Source organism: Grampus griseus (genome assembly GCF_964374135.1).
Source record: "Grampus griseus genome assembly, chromosome: 12".
Taxonomy (NCBI): Eukaryota; Metazoa; Chordata; class Mammalia; order Artiodactyla; family Delphinidae; genus Grampus; species Grampus griseus.
This window is the reverse complement of record NC_139006.1, coordinates 49,642,084-49,660,342: the sequence shown is the minus strand read 5'-3', so window position 1 is coordinate 49,660,342 and position 18,259 is coordinate 49,642,084. Positions and strand designations below refer to the sequence as shown.

Genomic DNA, 18,259 nt, shown 5'->3' with positions numbered 1-18,259 from the left:
ACACCAGCACCACTGTGGAGTTAGGGTTGCGCTCTGGCTTCAAATGGTCTCGAAGTATTAACCCCAAGACCATAATGGCAGCTACGCAATTTGTCTGTTGGATTCACCAATGCAAGGTGGAACAGTCATATGTGCTGAGGGGTTTTTGAGGTCTGCTGCTAGCCGCCATTTGCTTCATAGGTGAGAGGGCCATTGCTTTTCCTGCCCGAGAGAGTAAGGGTTACATTTCAATAGTAGCTGAGAATCTGATAGATAAACAGTTACTAGCAGATAAACTTGGGAAAACAGAAAGTCAGAAATATGATTTACTGGTGTGTATCTGCCACTTTGAGATGAATCTATACACTTAGAAATAACCCCATTTCTCACCTGGGGAGATGCTGAAGCATAAGTGAAAATCACAAAGTATAACTTTTTTCAGAAATGATTGAGGAAGTTGTAATACTAGGGCTATCTAATATTTCTATGCCATAATTCAACTCCACTGCCCAAATCCTACAGCAAAGTCTGCCAAACACACAGCCCGGGCTGATGGTACTTTGGGGCATAAAGGCTCAAGGGTGGTAGATGGCATTGTACCACCTCGTGGTAGGGGGACCTCGTGGGCAAGGAAACAAAACAGAGTGGTGATCAGGCATTCAACAGATGCAGAAACTCAGAACAGAGACACAGGGAAACCGTAAGCTACATGGAAACCTCTCCCTCAAACAGGAAATATGTTTGAGGTGGTGCTAGTGAAAGTTCAAGCCAATTTCACTCATATTTTGTGAGACAGAGTTACCTCAGGATTTGGGGACATCCATGAGGCTGACATGTGCAAACTTGCCTATTATATTTAAATATGTCTTATTCCTGTTTATTAATATGTGATTAATATGTGATTATAATATGATTAGCTGTTTGTATATGGCTGTGATATGTCCTTAGAAAAAGAAAATTTGAGAGCAGAGCCTGATTATGCGGGTCTCTCACTTAATTACAACTATAGAGAGATCAGATAAACAAGCCACAAGGTCTGACCAAGGCATCACTCTTCATCCACCCAGTGGCTGCTCTTCCTAATTACTCATGACTCGAAAGCATCCTATTCATACAATCAGTGTTTTGCACATTCCTTTCTTCTCCACCTTCTAGAAGCTATTCTGCCCCCACTTGATCAGTTACCTAGATGACAAGGCCCAGGCAACTCTAAAGTTGTCTGGTAGCTTCTTTCTTTGTTCACTAATAACTTAGTCATAGACCCTGGGAATTTCAGTTCTACCCCTTAAGCAAGTTATGTAAAGCATTGTTGAGAGGGATTAAATGAAATCATACACCTGAAATGTTTAGGAGAGTTCCTGACACCTCGTAATTCTTCAGTGTTTCCACTGCTTTTATTCAACTCATTTCCCTTAGTCTGACTCCAGATGCCAAGAGCCAACTTCTGATGTTAATTTTTCTTTCCATGGAGATTCTTGCCTATAGGGCAAGAACGCCCTGATCGTGCTGATCCTAGTGACAATGATAATTCTAAAAATGGCATCCTTATTTATAGCTCAGTCCGTATAAGCTTGCTTAATGTGACTATGCCCTTGAGAAAAAGATCTGGTTTCTGAATTCAATCTCTGGACTTTGATGAATTCACTGAAGTAATGCTTCTGTGTCAACACCAACCTCTGTCTTTCCTCCCAACTTCTACAGCTCATTTTCTGGTTGTTAACAGAGGCTGCATGTTAGAACACACCAGGCTGTTTAAATTACAACCTGGGGATGGGATCCATGCATTCTGATTTTTAAAAAGCTACCCTGGGCTGTAAGCACAGATCTGCACTAACCCCCATAATCAGTGTTAGCCTTGAAATTCTAGAGTCAGAAAGACAATTCTGATGCAGGTGGTCCTTGAAACATATTTTGAGACTGATTAAAAAAAATGAATGGCCAATTTCATAGCCCCATTGAGCCAGAGCGGCACGTAGAAGGCATGGTGAGTATAAATTATGGCAAAGGCGAGCTCGCTCACAGAATATCATAAGATACTGAATCCAAGTAAATAATGTGGAATGACTGATGCACCAGGGAGGAAGGAAAAGTAGAAGATATGGTCTTGCTACGGGCTTGGTGAGAGCTCGGAGAAGCACAAGCCAGGGACTCACATGTTTCTAGTTTCATAACTGATGAGTCTCCCTGATGACCTTTCACAGCTAGATGGGGGCTGGGGTATGGAGTGGGGGAAGAGAAGAGAAAATCAAAACAAAACAAACAAACAAACAAAATGATGGCAAGAATAGGTAGGAGAAAAAGGTAATTGGCATAGATTAGCATCTGTTCACAAGCATGCAGAAGGATGAAGGCTAAGAAAGAAATGGAGCACCGATATCTGTCACCTTCTCCCCCCTTTATCACCAACTCAACCCTAAAATCAAAACCAAAAAATATTCCACATGTTCAACCTTGTGAAATCACAGGGCTATTTTTTCCCCTTAGACGATGGTGTCTGGGTGAAGTTGCATTATTTTGCCTTTGTAACCACTCCAGAGCAGATGGGTGTTTTTCTTCTTTGTCAATATGAGGATTCAAACTGTAGAAAGATGAAGCAACTCTCAATCTCACGTCTAAAATATTAGAGGGGGCTTCCCTGGTGGCGCAGTGGTTGAGAGTCCGCCTGCTGATGCAGGGGACACGGGTTCGTGCCCCGGTCCGGGAAGATCCCACATGCTGTGGAGCGGCTGGGCTCGTGAGCCATGGCCGCTGAGCCTGCGCATCTGGAGCCTGTGCTCCGCAATGGGAGAAGCCACAGCGGTGAGAGGCCCGCGTACCGCAAAAAAATAAAATATTAGAGGTAGTTAGAAAATGAGAACATTTAATTTATAGTTGTTATGTCATATGCTCCTGGAAAATAAGGCATAAGAGGAAAAAGAATTCTTAAGCCAATAAAGGAAAAAAAAAAAGAAAATGAAAAAATGCACAAACAACAGACTACACTGACATTGAGGAAGACAAAAGAGAACAGTTGGATGCTTTGAAATGTTTTCCTATATTGAAAATCTGATTCATGGTTTGACCAAATATTCAAAATCAACCTGACATATATTGCTTCCTAAAAGTTGTTTAGCAGCATTAGCAGAAATATTATTCTGTATGCATTCTCATGGTAAACATTACTTTGGCAGTGTTTAGGTTAAAAGGAAGGGTCAGAATTTATCTGCATATGGAAAAAAATCACGTGACATTTAATGTGTATAAATAGAAACTAACACTGTAGAGGAAAATCTGGAGTACCACCTGCAGAAGACACTTACCCCTCCTGAATCCCCCTTTTCTTGCCCCCCATTTATTGTGGAAGAACTATTTGCCTTCATATTTAAGCCTTACCTAAGCATTCTGGTGATGATATAACCACCACATTTAAAAATGCCAACCAAGTGATTCCTCTAAGAAAGAAGACATCTGACTAGTACTGCCAGGTCTAGGGGCCTTTATTTATAAGGGATGAGTGTGTGAGAGAAAATATTTGCTCCACCATTTCAAAATACATTTTCAAAGAGGTGCTTCCTCCAACCTGCCCAAATGGTGTTATTTAACAAACACCGTATAATGAAGGTTTAGAAAAGTCTTCTCCCCAAAACACTGTGAAGGCACAGCCATTTAAACATCCAAGCAGGATGAGTAAATGAGAAATATAATCATATGTAAGGCACAAAGGGAACAGAAGGGATGAAAAGCATAATACAACTGGCAGTGGGGAATATTGAAAGGATAACATAATATTTTTCCAGACCCAGGACGTGCCATTTGAATTCAAAAGCAGATAAACTGTTTATGAGCCATTTCCCTGATTTACTCAAGAACAAGACACCTTTAAAAAAGCATGTGGAATAAAAGGTATGTGGACCTGAAATTTGTGATTTATAGAAACTAAAAAATTCCATTAAAAAATTACATATAGTAAAATGTGGTAACTGATCAAAAATCTAAAATATCTGTCACCCAAAGAGACGGATACTAAGTAAACTCAAAACTATTATGTTCTCTAAAATTAGTGAATTGCTAATTGAAAGAGTGAAATAATTAAAAAAAATACCATCCTTAAACTAAAACTGAACCATATTTAGGACTATAAGCCACAGACTACTTCTCAAATCTGCATCTATCTGTATTTTATTACAATCATAAAACATATTTTTTCATCTTTTAACCGTTTACTTCTGAACTGATTTTGTCTTACCGCATCCTGGGGTTTGTAACTGCAGCCCAATTAGAAAATCTCTATTTAGGAATGGAGCTTCTCTTTCCTCAGGACAGCTTTGGAGCCAAGATTCCTTTAATCTCACATGACTCCAGAGAAAAATGCCAGCATGCAATAGACAGTGAATCCCCCATGGTAGAGCTGGTGTGGTAATGACAATGATGAGTCTGGACATCTGCATATGCATCTGTCTCTAACAATACTGTGTGACAAGATCTCCTAAAATGAATCTTCAAGTGATGCAAAAACGCCCCCCACCTTCGCCTCCAAATATCCTCATGCCTGGTGTCAGCCCTAGAAAACATCATGAAAACAGCTAGAAAAACCCATTAATGTACGACTTGGCAGCTACGAGGAACAAAGGCGGGGAAGTGTAGGCGTGGCTGAATTTTTTGGTTTCCATCACAGAATCAGACATGGAGCAGTTATGACTATTTGGGTTAAGGATACAAAACAATTGTGCAGATCATTAAGAAAGCTTCAACTAAAGAGACCATTTGGGGTATAAATTTTAAATTTCTTTTCTATATTTCCTTGAAACATATTTATAATTAAAACATGCTGAATGTTAAATGTGATACACAGATTTTCCAAAAACCTTAACTGATGAGTCAAGAATCATGAAAAGCATAAATTTAGTGTGTCCTGCAATGGTTGAAGGGGCTGCTCTAGGTATTTGGTTTCCAGCTGTAGAAGCACCAGAAGCACCTGGAGGGCTTGTTGCAAGAGATTGCTGGGCTCTATCCCCAGAGTGTCTTAGAAATTTGCATTCACAAAGGGTTCCAAGGTTGTGCTGATGCTGCCTGAGGACCACACTTTGAGAACCACTTTTCTACTATGGTGAGAATTTCAGGGTTAACTACAATGTCATTAACTAGATTTGTCTTTGGGAAGAATTTCGCTAGACTGTTGTTCTTTGTGATTGCCTCGTTGTCAACTGTTATTTCTTAGCCCCGGCTCTTGTACTTAATCTCCTGAGTAGGGATCAAACAAGTTGACAAAATCAATATACTTATTTTTAATGCATAATTTTACATCAAAAGAAATTAACATGAATGCTTGCTGGTAGGTGCTCCTTAGAGATTAAACATAGATTTGGGGTTCACTATTTTCTTCCTAGCTTAGCCACCTTTTCCCACACGCTTTCTGGCTGAAAACTGCATTTCAGATGGATAATGTTCCTGGGAATGAAGGACACTTAGTGAGAATTCAGGAAGGGCTGGGATGGTATAGTTCCAGCATTCTGCCAGAAAAGACAGTCTATGAGAATGGGGGAAGTTTCCAACCTTGCTGCAGCCTGCAGTCATGGTTTCCCTGTAGAGGAAAAAGCCTTGGTTCGGAGGAATAAGAGTACCGCCACGTGATCCCTGAACCTTAGCACTGATGGAATGTTCTGTAATCCTATTTGTATCCTTGTCCAAGTACTCCCTCATCCCACTGATCTGTAAAGTGCTTATTATTCAGAAACAGATCAGTCGTAATCCCCTGAGATTTATCCTCTGAGAATCAATGTTGAGTGATATTTTTAAGTTTACACTTGCATAAAAACTGTGGAGTGGACGTCTGTGAAGATGGAGCAGAAGTACTTTTCCCTCTTCCTTTCGCTACGTATAACTCAAAACCCTGGACACTGCACATAAAATAAACATACAAAGACTCTTAAAGCGAGAAGGCAAACGAAGCTAGGGGTTCTCAGGGCCCAAGGAATAACAGGGTGGCGAGTTCCCTGGATTTTTGCATTGCTTCATACATACCAGACATGGATATAAAGAAACCGGAAACCCAGAAATGCCAAAAGGCGCAGATAAAAAAATGGTAGGCCACCAGAAGTGTGCTCTTTCAGCCAAAGGGCCAGGAAAAGAGCAGCATAAAAAAGCAAAAAAACATTTAGACAGTAACTTCTCTACTCCAGCCATATGAGACAGAAAAACTGGGGTCCCACAACTTCCATGCCAACAAAGACTGAGTAGGGAGCCTAGACTTTCACCCTCACCAGGCTGTAACAAGGCACCCCAATTCCCCTCAACCCCATCAAAGTGATGTCACAAAAAGCAAAGTAGGGAGGTGGGACTTCCTTCTCACCAGGCAGTAATGGGACTCCCACTGCCCACCTCCACTAGGCTGTCAATGGGGACCATATGGGGAGCCTGAACTTCCACCCCCATCTGGTCGTACCAAGTCTCCCCTCGTCCTCTCTACTGGGTGGTGTCATGGGAGGCCTAGAGGAGAGTAAGGACTATCATCATGGCCCAGCAGTAATTAGACCACCTCCCTGTCCTCATGTCGTCAGGTGAGGGCACATGGGCAACAGAATGAGAGGTATCAGTGAAGACCCAGTGAGGAGCCTGAATTCATACCCTACCCCACACGAATCCAGAGCCCTCTCAGGTGACAGGGGAGACTGGGTAAGAAGTCTACACTTCTACATCCACTGATGATGAGGTGGCACCATTCCCATTTCGCTGGGGTGATGTTACTGGAAGCTAGCTAAAACAGAAGGTTAGGGACTTCCCTGACAGTCCAGTGGTTAAGACTTTGCCTTCAAATGCAGGGAGTGTGGGTTCAATCCTTGGTCAGGGAGCTAAGATCCCACATGACTCACGGCCAAAAAAACCAGAACATAAAACAGAAGCAATATTGTAACAAATTCACTAAAGACTTTAAAAATGGTCCACATCAAAAAAAATCTTTAAAAAATAAAATAAAATAAAACAGAAGGTTAAAATAAGATCCAGAGTCTTGTAACATAATAAGAAAATGGCCAGGTTTCAGTTGAAAATCATTCATCATACCAAGACCATGGAAATCAGAAACTGAGTGAAAAAAGACAATGACAGATGCCCATAACGAGATGACAGAAATGTTAGAATTATCTGACAAAGTTTTTAAAGCAGCTATAATAAAAAAATACATCAAAATGAGAAATTATGAACATGCTTGAAACAAATGAAAAAGTAGAAAGTGTCAGCTAAGAAACAGAACATATAAGAAAGAACTAAGTGGAAATTTTAGAACTGAAAGAAATCAGTAACCAAATATAAAATTTAGTGGGTGGGCTCAATAACAGAATGGAAGTGACAGAGAAAGAATCTGATAGATAGGTATGATAAGATAGAACAATTGGAATTACCCAGTCTGAACAACAGAGAAAACAGACCAAAACTAAATAGGTATGATAAGATAGAACAATTGGAATTACCCAGTCTGAACAACAGAGAAAACAGACCAAAACTAACAATGACAACAAAGCCTCAGAAATCCGTGGAAGCTCCCAGAGATTTTCAGGCTGGTCCTAATCCCTGGAAGCTGTGAATGTGACCTTATACAGCAAAAGGGATTTTGTAGATGTGATAAAATTAAACATTTTGAGATAGGGATAATATCATGGACTATCTGGGTGGGACCTGAATGTAATTAAGTGTCCTTAAAAGAGGCAGGCAAAAAGAGATGTGACTATAGAAAGGAAGTAGGAGATGTGATTACAGAAGCAAGAGACTGGAGTGATGTGAAGAAGGGATTGTGAGTCAAAGAATACTGGTGGCCCCCAGAAGCTAGAAAAGGCAAAGAAAGGTATTGTCCCCAGGAGCCGTCAGAAGGAACTAGTCCTTCCAACCCCTTGACTGTGGCCCAGTGAAACTGATTTCTGACTTCTGGTCTCCGCAACTGTAAGAGAATAAATGTGTGCTGTAAAACACCACATTTGTGGTAATTTGTTACAGCAGCCATAGGAAACTAATACACTGTGGTACTATAACAAAAGAGCTAACGTTCATGTCTTAGAGACCTAGAAGGAGAGGAGAAAATAGACAGGGATCAAAAAGTACTCAAAGAAATAAAGGATGAATATTTCTCAAATTTTGACAAAAGACCTAAATTTATAGATTCGTGAACCTGAATGCCAAACAGAAAGCCCAAAGAAATACATGTGTCTAGTTAAGACTTAAATGTAAGACTTGAAACTATAAAACTCCTAGAAGAAAACATAGGGGAAAAACTTCATGACATTGGTCTTGACAATGATTTCATGGATATGACACCAAAAGCATAGATAACAAAAGCAAAAATAAACAAGTGGGACTACATCAAACTAAAAGGTTTCTGCACACCAAAGGAAGCAACAGAGTGGAAAGGCAATCTAAGGAATGGGAGAAAATATTTGCAAACTATATATCTCATAAGGGATTATGCTCCCAAATATATAAAGAATTCCCACAACTCCATAGTAAGAGTAATAACTCAATTTAAAAATGGGCTAAGGGGGCTTCCCTGGTAGCACAGTGGTTGGGAATCTGCCCCCCAATGCAGGGGACATGGGTTCGAGCCCTGGTCTGGGAAGATCCCACATGCTGCGGAGCAACCAAACCCATGTGCCACAACCACTGAAGTCCGCGTGCCCAGAGCCCGTGCTCTGCAACAAGAGAAGCCACCGCAATGAGAATCCCGCGTACCACAACGAAGAGTAGCCCCCGCTCACCGCAACTAGACACATGTGTAGTCAAATTTATGAAAACTAAAAACAAACAAAAATCTTTAAAAGAGCAAGAGAGAAATGACGCTTCATCTATAGGAGAAAACCAGTTAGAATGACAAAAGATTTCTCACCAGAAAACAGGGAGGCCACAAGGAAGTGGCACAACATATTGAAGTACGGAAAGAAAAGAACTGTCAACCCAGAATCCTATATCCAGTTAAAACATCCTTCAGGAATGAAGGAGAAATAAAGACATTCTTAGATGAAGGAAAAAAATATATTGTCACGAGGAGACCAGTCTGCTCTAAAAGAATGGCTAGAGGAAGTTCTCGAAACAAGAAGGAAGCAATAAAAGAAAGAATGTTGCAATATCAAGAAAGAAGAAAGAATACGGTAAGCAAAAATATCGATAAATACAATGAATTTTTTCTTATTCCTCTTGAGCTTTCTGACTTATATTTGACAGTTGAAACAAAAATTATAACACTTTCTGATGTATGTAGAGGAAATATTTAAGACAATTATACTACAGATGGAAGAGGATAAAGGTACATAAGGAAAGGTAAGGTTTCTATGCTTCACTATAATTGATAAAATGACAACAGTGACAGGCAGTGATAAATTATATGTATATAATGTATATGATGTAATACTCAGAGCAACCACTAAAAAATCTATATGAATAGATACACTTAAAAACACTATAGATAAATAAAATAGGAATTTTATATATGCTCAAGTAACTGACAGGAAGGCAGGGAAAAAAACTCAGAGAAACTAAAAAACAAAAACAGAGGAAAAAAAAAGCCAAAGAATAAAATGGCAGACATACATAGCCTTAATATATCAATAATTACAGTAAATGTAAATGGTGAAAATATACAAATTAAAAGACAGAGATCTGCAGAGTGGATTAAAATATATAATTCACCTATATTTTATGAACAAGGAGTTCAAATCAACTATAATAATATAGCCAGGCTGAATGTAAAAGGACAGGAAAAGAAATATCATGCAAACATCAATCAAAGAAAAAAAGGAATGTCTGTATTATCAGATACAGTAGACTTTGAGCAAATAAAATTACCAGATATAGAGAGGAATATTATGCAATGATAAAATAATCAATACACCAATAAGACATAGCAATCCTAAATATTTATATACACACCAAACAACAGAGCTGCAAGATACATAAAGTCAAACTGATAGAAGTGAAATGAGAAATAGACAAATCCACAATTATAATTGGAAAGTTCAAAAATTATTTCAACACTTAATGAGACAACTAGACAGAAAATTAGTAAAGACATACAAAAATTCATTAGCACCATCAACCTATAGGATCTAATGAGCATTTACAAGACACTCTACCCCAAAACATCAAAATACACAATCTTTTCAAGATTGTTTCCATGAAACATATGCCAAGATAGACATTTTGGGCCATAACATAAACCTCAACAAATTTTATAAAAACTGAAATCATACGGAGTGTGTTCTCTGACCAAAATGGAGAAAGATAACACAGGAAATAAAGTTCTCTGACCAAAATAAGAGAAAGATGACAGAAAAATCTCCAAACATTTGGAAATTAAATGCCACCCTTCTAAATAACTCCATGGGTCCAAGAGGAAATCTCAGGAGAAATATTTAAAAATTGTACTTGAACTGAATTAAAATGAAAACACAACATATCAAAATGTATGGGACACAGCCATGGCAGTGCATCAGGGAAATTTATAGCACTACAAACATGGATTGGATATATTCTAACTTTTCAGATTATGTTTGTCAATGTAAAATAATCATACAATATGTTTATATGTTTATCTGTATTACTTTTTACAATAATATGTGATACCACATATGATACTTTCATTCATGTTGCTGCAGGTGACAAAAAAAGATACACACATAGCTGTTCAGTTTTCTGTGTTGTGTTGCTACTATCAAATCTGTTCAGAAAACATAGCTGTGTTGCAGGTCTTGGCACTGTTCTTGGCTTGTGCTTGCTGTCAAAAAGGCAATCTTCTTCTGACTCAAAATAAACCAGAGCTTTATCATCATTCCTAGATCCAATCCCCACTGACAAAAAGGGATATCACCAATTTTACAAGTTTAGCCTGTACTCTCTTTGCTGGTAGTTTTATGCAGGGATTACCTTCCTAGGCTGAAGTTCTAAAACACAGTTGTTCCATTAATAAGTCATTTTTATGTGATAAAACTATTGAAGGGAACTGGCTAATTTCATGTGGTAATAATTAGGTCTGTTCACTAATATTGCAGTTTACTTCCATCTGGGCATGTGATAGAACAGCACTTCTCTTTCATCTTCAAGTTAGGAGTGGCCTTATGACTTGATTTGGCCAATAAAATATGAGTAGAAGTTCCAGGTGTTGCTTCTGATAGAAGACTTTTAAGAACCTGTGGGTGATTCACCATGTTCCCATGTGTTTGATGAATGAATTATGAGGATCCTGTAGATGACAGGGGCTTTATGAGCCTGGGTCCCCGAGTGAGGAAGATGTAAAGTAAGAGTCTTTTATTGACCAACTTGGGCACAAAGCATTAGCAAGAAATAAACCTGTATTCATTTCAGGACCCGAGATTTTAGAGTTGTTTGCTATGACTGCATAACCTAAACTATTATAACTGACTAATATATTTTGTATTTACATTAAACACACAAAAGTCTTTGCAATAGGACACTGCTCTATGGCATCAAACTGTAAACTATAGTTAATGAATTATTCATTGGTGTACTTGATGGAATCTTCCACTCTGATAATACACACACACACACACACACAAAGTCAAATCAAGCCTTGAGTCCCTTTCCTTATGGTATAAACTGGAACAATAGTTTACTAGTTACTCCATGATGCTTTGTATTTTGGGGAGCATACAGTGAAATACTGTATCACATTCTTCAGGGATACATGAGTCACAGAAAATGTATGCGCGGTCTAGAACATTTCCAACAGCTTCAAAGAAGAGAGTCAGGTATTTGTATATGTGCACTCTATATAAACTGTGATTCATGGTTAATATTAACATTAATCATATCAACTGCATATTACCCATCATTTGCAGGGAGAAATAACATTGATTAATGTTTTCAAACACTGTGCATAGATCTTCACGTGCATCAGCACACCTAACCAATTAGTACTTCACTTTGCTAATCACATGTGCCATGTGTTCTAGGTTAACATTATTTGGATAATATTTAACATTAAGTTTTTTTATCATAACAATTACTATGGGTCATGTCAAAAGTTTCCAGTGTAAAGATTAACAGAGACTTTTTAATTTTACCAAGATAATTCAACAGGTGTTTTTATGTTATACTTTATATCCTCTTTGCAGTATACAGTACTCTAGACAAAGATATTGGGGGTAGATGAAACAGGTGACTTTAAATTCTTAAGTTTATTGATGGTCATAGAATTTCCAGCTGTTAAAGATATTTTCCTAATTATTTGAAATGCTATAGTATATATTCTTGATGTTAAAAATTTCTATAGTTTCTAATGGTCCTCAAGTTACTATTTTTGAATTCAAAAAATATATAACATAAATGAGAAATTCCCCATAATCCAGCAGTCACCAGGCTTTGTCTAGGCATTTATATACCTGTTCTTGCTTTATATATTTTACATGTAAAATATGGGGCAAAAAGAATTTATATAAAGGCAGTTACAAGTTTTTCCACTGGTTTTTATTGAGGGAGAAGTAACCAAAAGATCAAATTAGGTGTTATGATTTTTAACAATGATGGGAACTTAATGCATCAGTAAAATTATGAACCAGATACTACAGTTATTAGTCTACCTATGACTAGTACTAACTACATCTGTAGTTAACAGTATGGATTACAGAATCAATACTCGAATCAGAATCTCTACCTATGTGACAGTGGTCATGATTACTGTTCTCCTTGTGCCTCAGTTTCCTCCTCCATAAAATGGGGATAATGGTAATATAGGAAGCCTTCGTTTGGTTCTTGTGAAGAATACCTAAGTTACTCTATATAGAGCTGTAGAATGATGTCCAGCACACAGTAAGTCAATAAATTTAGTTATTATTATTGTTTGCTTTAAATTATTAATACACATTTCCCCAGCGTGTTCAACACTTAATTCACCTCACTCACTCTGGTGCCTCTTCTCTTCCTACGGACATTTCAGGGAGTCTTATGGATATGCGATGAATCGATTATGTTTCTATTTTGAGACATTCTGCCACTTTAACAACAACCAAACACACACACACACACACAACTGCTTTTTAAAATTTGAAAGTAGTTGTTAAGGCAAAGAAAGAAAATGACTATATGTCATTAAATTTAAATAACTTCAAAAATCGGATAATAACCAGATACGGGTAGCACATGCTCTACATGCTATAAAAAGTATTGATAGAAGTTTTGTAATCCTCCCCATGTCCATAGGTGGATGATGAGGTGAAACAGTACATCAGCTGGTAAATAAAGAAGTGCAGAGATAACCAGAGTGAGATATAAATCTCTGATTCAGAAAACATTGATGAAAGCATTTAAGAAGACCACCTGACTTAAACACCTCCTCACACGTCATGCCTCTGTAAATATGTGACTTCTAGGGCATCCTGTTCCAACTTCCATGTCTGGCCCAGAATCCTTTATTACACATTCTTACAGAAATCCTTCTTTTAGAACTCATGGCAATTTGTAAATAAACATTTATTTGTATAATCATTGTATTGAAGTCTGGCCCCTGTGCTGGCAGGGCGCACTCATCTTTCTGCTCACCAGTGATCCCCAGTTCTTTGCCCAGCACTGGAGGCGAAGGGCCTCTCAAGAAACAGAGACAGCACAACTCTCCCAAAACTAGAGGTAGGGGACTTGAAAGGAAAAAGTCGTGTCAAATCCCCCAGGTGAGATAAAAGTAGTGAGACAATGCTTTTTCTAAAATAAGTAAGAGAAACTAGAAAACTGGAACAGGTGAGTCAGTTCAGAAAGGATATATGTATGTGCCATAGGATTTATGCCTTAATAACCATCAACGTTTTATATAGACTCGGAAAATTCAAATTCACTTTCAATAACAAAAACGATTGTGCCTGATGGCATGCAACTTTCCTGACTACAGCACTGTGCTCTAACACCCCCAAAGAAAGATGGAGCCCTAATTTGGCGTGTGGAAGAGTGTAACCACTGAAGATAATTATTTTCATGTCCAAAGATCACGTTTCCATATAGTTCAGTTGGATTGTATTCTCTTTTCACATATGATGTGGAATAAGTGAGCATTTGAAGTATGTACACTGAATTTAATTAAACTGAAAGACAAGACTTAAGGAAATCTATGAATGTCAAAATAATTTTGAAACATTATGTGAAGCAGAAATTAAATTTACTTGAAAAAACAACAGATGAAGACCTAAGAGAGACATCTGTCCAATAAAATGAATATTATAAGAGTTCCATGATAAGTTCAAATGAGAAGTAATTCTCTAAATATGTGCAGTTGGACTTTACCCCATTGAGACCTTTCTTCACATCATGGTTCATTTAAAACAAGTGGATATTTTTACAGTATTTCAGCTTAGAACTAATGAGAAAATGTGATTTCAGTCTTCATTGCTACACAACTTTGCCTAAAGTACACACAATTGGTGAAAAGGCATGACATATACAAACACTCGCAATATAGCCTGCTTTTAATCACTGAGAGTTGAAAGAGAATTGCATAATTCTTCTTTTAAAACTGCCTAAGCTCTTGTCAGTGTGATTGAATTAAAGATGATTAAACTCGCTCAAAATTTCTGCAAGATGGTGTTTGGAAGAAAATGATGGCCCTGCTTTGAGCAAAGAACAGACTAATACCTTACGAAGTTTAAAATTAAGTGCAAATTTAGAGATTCGGCTGCCTGCTTTATAATTTACTTTGCTGATAAATCTTAACTGCTGAAAATCTTAACTTTGCTGATAAATACTACTTTAATCTATAATTGTTGTAGGAAACGGTCAATTGTGGCAAAAGGAAATGACTCAAAGGATACTTGCCGTAATTATAGTATTAGAAATTATAGTATTAGAAAAAGTGTTAATGGTCCTAAGGGCGTAGCACACAGTTAAGAGGTTCATCTTGGTAGAGACGTGGTCAATATATCAAATACAGAAGATTTTAGGTCTTATTTTTATGAAAAAAAAATATGTTGGTTTAGAGTACATCAAAAGCTCAACTAGGCTCTAATATTTAAAACTGTACGACCTTGGGTAAATTACTCCACCTCTCTGTGTCTGGATTTCCTCATCTGTAAAAGGTGGACAGTATTATTACCTACTCTTTATGGTGGTGTTAGAATTAAGTGAGTGACTAAAGCTAAAGTTCATAGAACTGTGCCTGGAGGGCTGTTTTTTTCCTAAAGTTTCTACCTTTGGAATAAGCAAAATAAGTCCTTTTTGTAAAAGAAATTAATAATTAGGCATACGTCAACAATGTAGGTTACTGATACGTTTGAAAGGAAACACAAGACACATTAAACACCAAGCGATCATAACAGATAAACTTGAACAGAAACATCAACTCAAAAGACCCTTTTTTAGAGCAACAATGAACCTAATGGCGGTGAACTTCACTGCCAGAGTACATCCAATACCCCTCACCCCGACTCAAGTTCTACACTTACCTTCTCAAAACCATACCCCAATCTCGCCAGAGGAAAGTTTTACTACCAAGTCCCGGGCATGGTACCCCTGAGCCCAGCCCCGCCATCCCTCTTCTCTCCCTGGCTTTGGTCTTCTGATAGACACCTCGCCACCTCCCACTCCGGTACCAGAACGGACCTCGCTTCCGCCCTCTGTTCAGAGGAAAACTCCAGAGTGGGCAACAGGCTATAAAAGCCGGAGACACTCACCGTCCGCGCCGACCGCCCCCCCGCCCCCCGCAGGGCGCCCCCTCCCGCCCGGCCCGCCGCCCCGGCACCGCAGTGCATTGCAACACGCGCAGACGCCGCCGGCGGGAGAGGATCCCACCGCGGATTTCCCGGTCAACAGTAGCCCCCCAGAACTCTCCCCACGTGAGTGTCATCCCTAATGGAGGTGGCCACGCCACCTCCCAGCAGCTCAGCCCGCGGGGACCACCGAGCGAGCAACCGTGACCACAAAAACAACTCAACCCGCGGCGCGAGCGAGCCGGCTCCCCTCGCCCTCCCGGGAGCTGTGCAGCGGCGACGGCAGTGGCGGCGGGGGCTGCGGCGCGGCCCGGCCTCGGCGGGAGGCCGACATTTACCTGCGCGGCCCCGCGCCCCCGGGCCGGCCATCCTGCCGCAGCCGCTCCCGCCGCCCCGCGGGCCCGAGGCGCCGCCCGCCGCCGCCCGGGGAGGCGCCGCGCCGCAGTCCCGGCTGCGGCGTCCGGCACATGCTTCGCGCTCCCGGCGGCCGGCGCCCGCGCACAGGTGGGAACCCCCGCGAGTGGGCGTAGGGGCGATTCCCTCCCTTCGCCGCGCTCGCCGCCCGTTTCCACTCTTGACTTTGCTGGGTGCGTGGCGCCTGCCCTTGCTCCGGCGGCCGAGCCTCCTCAGCCCGCGCCCCGGCGCCGTGGGCTGCTGCGGTCCCTGCGCAGCTAGGGCTGCGCGTCACCGGCATCTCCCGCCCGGCGGCTGGCTCCGCGGCACCGGGCGGCCGGGGTCAGCGCGCGGCAGCCGGGCCCCGCGCCCACCCTCGCCCGCCACACGGACCCCGTCCACCCCCGCGCCCTCCCCCACTCCGGAGCTGTCAGAGAAGAAAACGCCTCGCACACACCTTGGAATGGACGGGCGCCTCAGTCACCGACTCGTCAAACTCTTAGAAGGTGTCCACCGGTCTGTGGGGAGGTTTGGGCATGGAGTAGGAGCCGCTTTCTTATTATTTAATAATGTTGGAAGTGCCCGGTCCGCTGCCAGAGTTGTGGGTCATGTGGGCACAGCAGAGGCTGGCTGCTGCCAGTACCAGGGTTTCCTGAGGATCCTGAAACTATGATCTCATCCTCCTCATCCGCCTCCCCCGCCCCTCTCTCCGCGGGCGCGCACGCACAGCACACACACATACACACACATGCACACACACGCACACATACGCTCCCACGGCATGCACTATCCTCCTTCCTGGACCGAAATATTCTTCAAGGGAAATACGGTGTTCACGCTCTTCATTGAAAAAAAAAAAGGAAAAAGAAAAATCCTTCTGGAGAAAGATTTTCCTCTTTCACAGCTTGATTTATGTGCTTTGTTTATTTCCTACAGTTGGCCCTCACACGTGCAAGGGAGCTGAACAGAACCTCAGAATTAAAATTAAAAATAATCGTCCTCTTATGTCGACCCAGATTTTGGTCAGAACCCAAGACTCAAACAGTACAATTTCAATTTAAAACAGAGGCAATAATATGCCAGGTTTGAATATGGAATAGTAATACCATCTGAGATGTGTGCAGTGGGTTTCTTTCCCAAGCCGCGAACATCTCCCAAACATTACCTCATTTATTTGCAGAACATCTTTGCAGAGGAAGAGGATGAGAAGGCAACTAGTACTGTCACTTCAGAGATACAGAAGCACAGGGCAGATAACATGACTTATCCAGGTTCAAGTAAGTCAGTATGTCACTATAAACATTAATTGCACAGCTACTCACAATTTGCCAAATTCACTATAATCAGTTCCTGGAAACTTAAGGTACTGAAAAATAATGAAGATATTTTTGATTATTTTTAAATGACCTTCTGCCTAAGATCGCAAATTAGTTAATTAATTTTTCTCTAGTATGGGTTTTCATAGAATGTTCTCTTGTGTATTTGTATATATCTCCAGTTTCACGTTTCCATTTATTTTCTTCCTTTAGTTTTTCCGGGGCTGTTTTATGTCTGCATGTCCCTGTGTGTATTCATATTCATTTGAGTGTTTTAAACTCCTTAGCAGTAACAAGCAATTTCAGTCAATGTTTTGGGGGGTAGTCACCAATTTCATAATGATTTCTGTATTTCATTCAATCCTCTTTTAAGTGCCTGGTGTGTATGAAGAGCTGTGCTCTTTTGAAGGGTATAAAGGAATTTAATACATGGAACCTGTCCTCCATTAGTTTACATCTAGTTGTTGAGATGATATATATATACATATATATGTATATGTGTATATATGTATATATATGTATATATATATGCACTGAATGATCTGTAGGTGAAACACTTTATTATTTTTAGTGTTATAAATTATCACAAAGAAAGTACAAGATACACTCCTTTTCTTTTTACCTACTTAGTTTCTGTTCCATGTTAAAATTACTTCATCTGTCTTTGTGTTCCAGATTTCATCTGTCTTTGACCTCCACAGTATCTCAATGGCCAAAGTAATACATTATTTTGCCCTTCACCTGCACATGCACTGTACTCACGTAAACACTAAATGGGAATTTTTTTTATGTTGTAAAAGTTCTCACAAAGAGCACTCTTGGATAGCATTTGTGCAGGTGTATATAGGAAAATTCAGCAGCTAACCAAAGAAGAGAGGAGAGGAAAAATGTTGTGAGAGAGAGAATAAGTCA

At 40.1% G+C, this 18,259-nt stretch overlaps 1 protein-coding gene across 5 annotated transcripts in view; it reads right to left on the bottom strand.

Moving 5' to 3' along the window:
- DTNA (dystrobrevin alpha) overlaps nt 1–16,671 on the bottom strand; it is a 394,651-nt gene extending 377,980 nt beyond the window's left edge. For all 5 annotated transcript variants that reach the window (XM_082668517.1, XM_082668516.1, XM_082668515.1 and 2 more), the window contains exon 1: nt 16,489–16,671. The gene's annotated coding sequence lies outside the window, so the exon portion shown is untranslated. The remainder of the gene's footprint in view (nt 1–16,488) is intronic.
- Nucleotides 16,672–18,259: the final 1,588 nt, after the last annotated feature.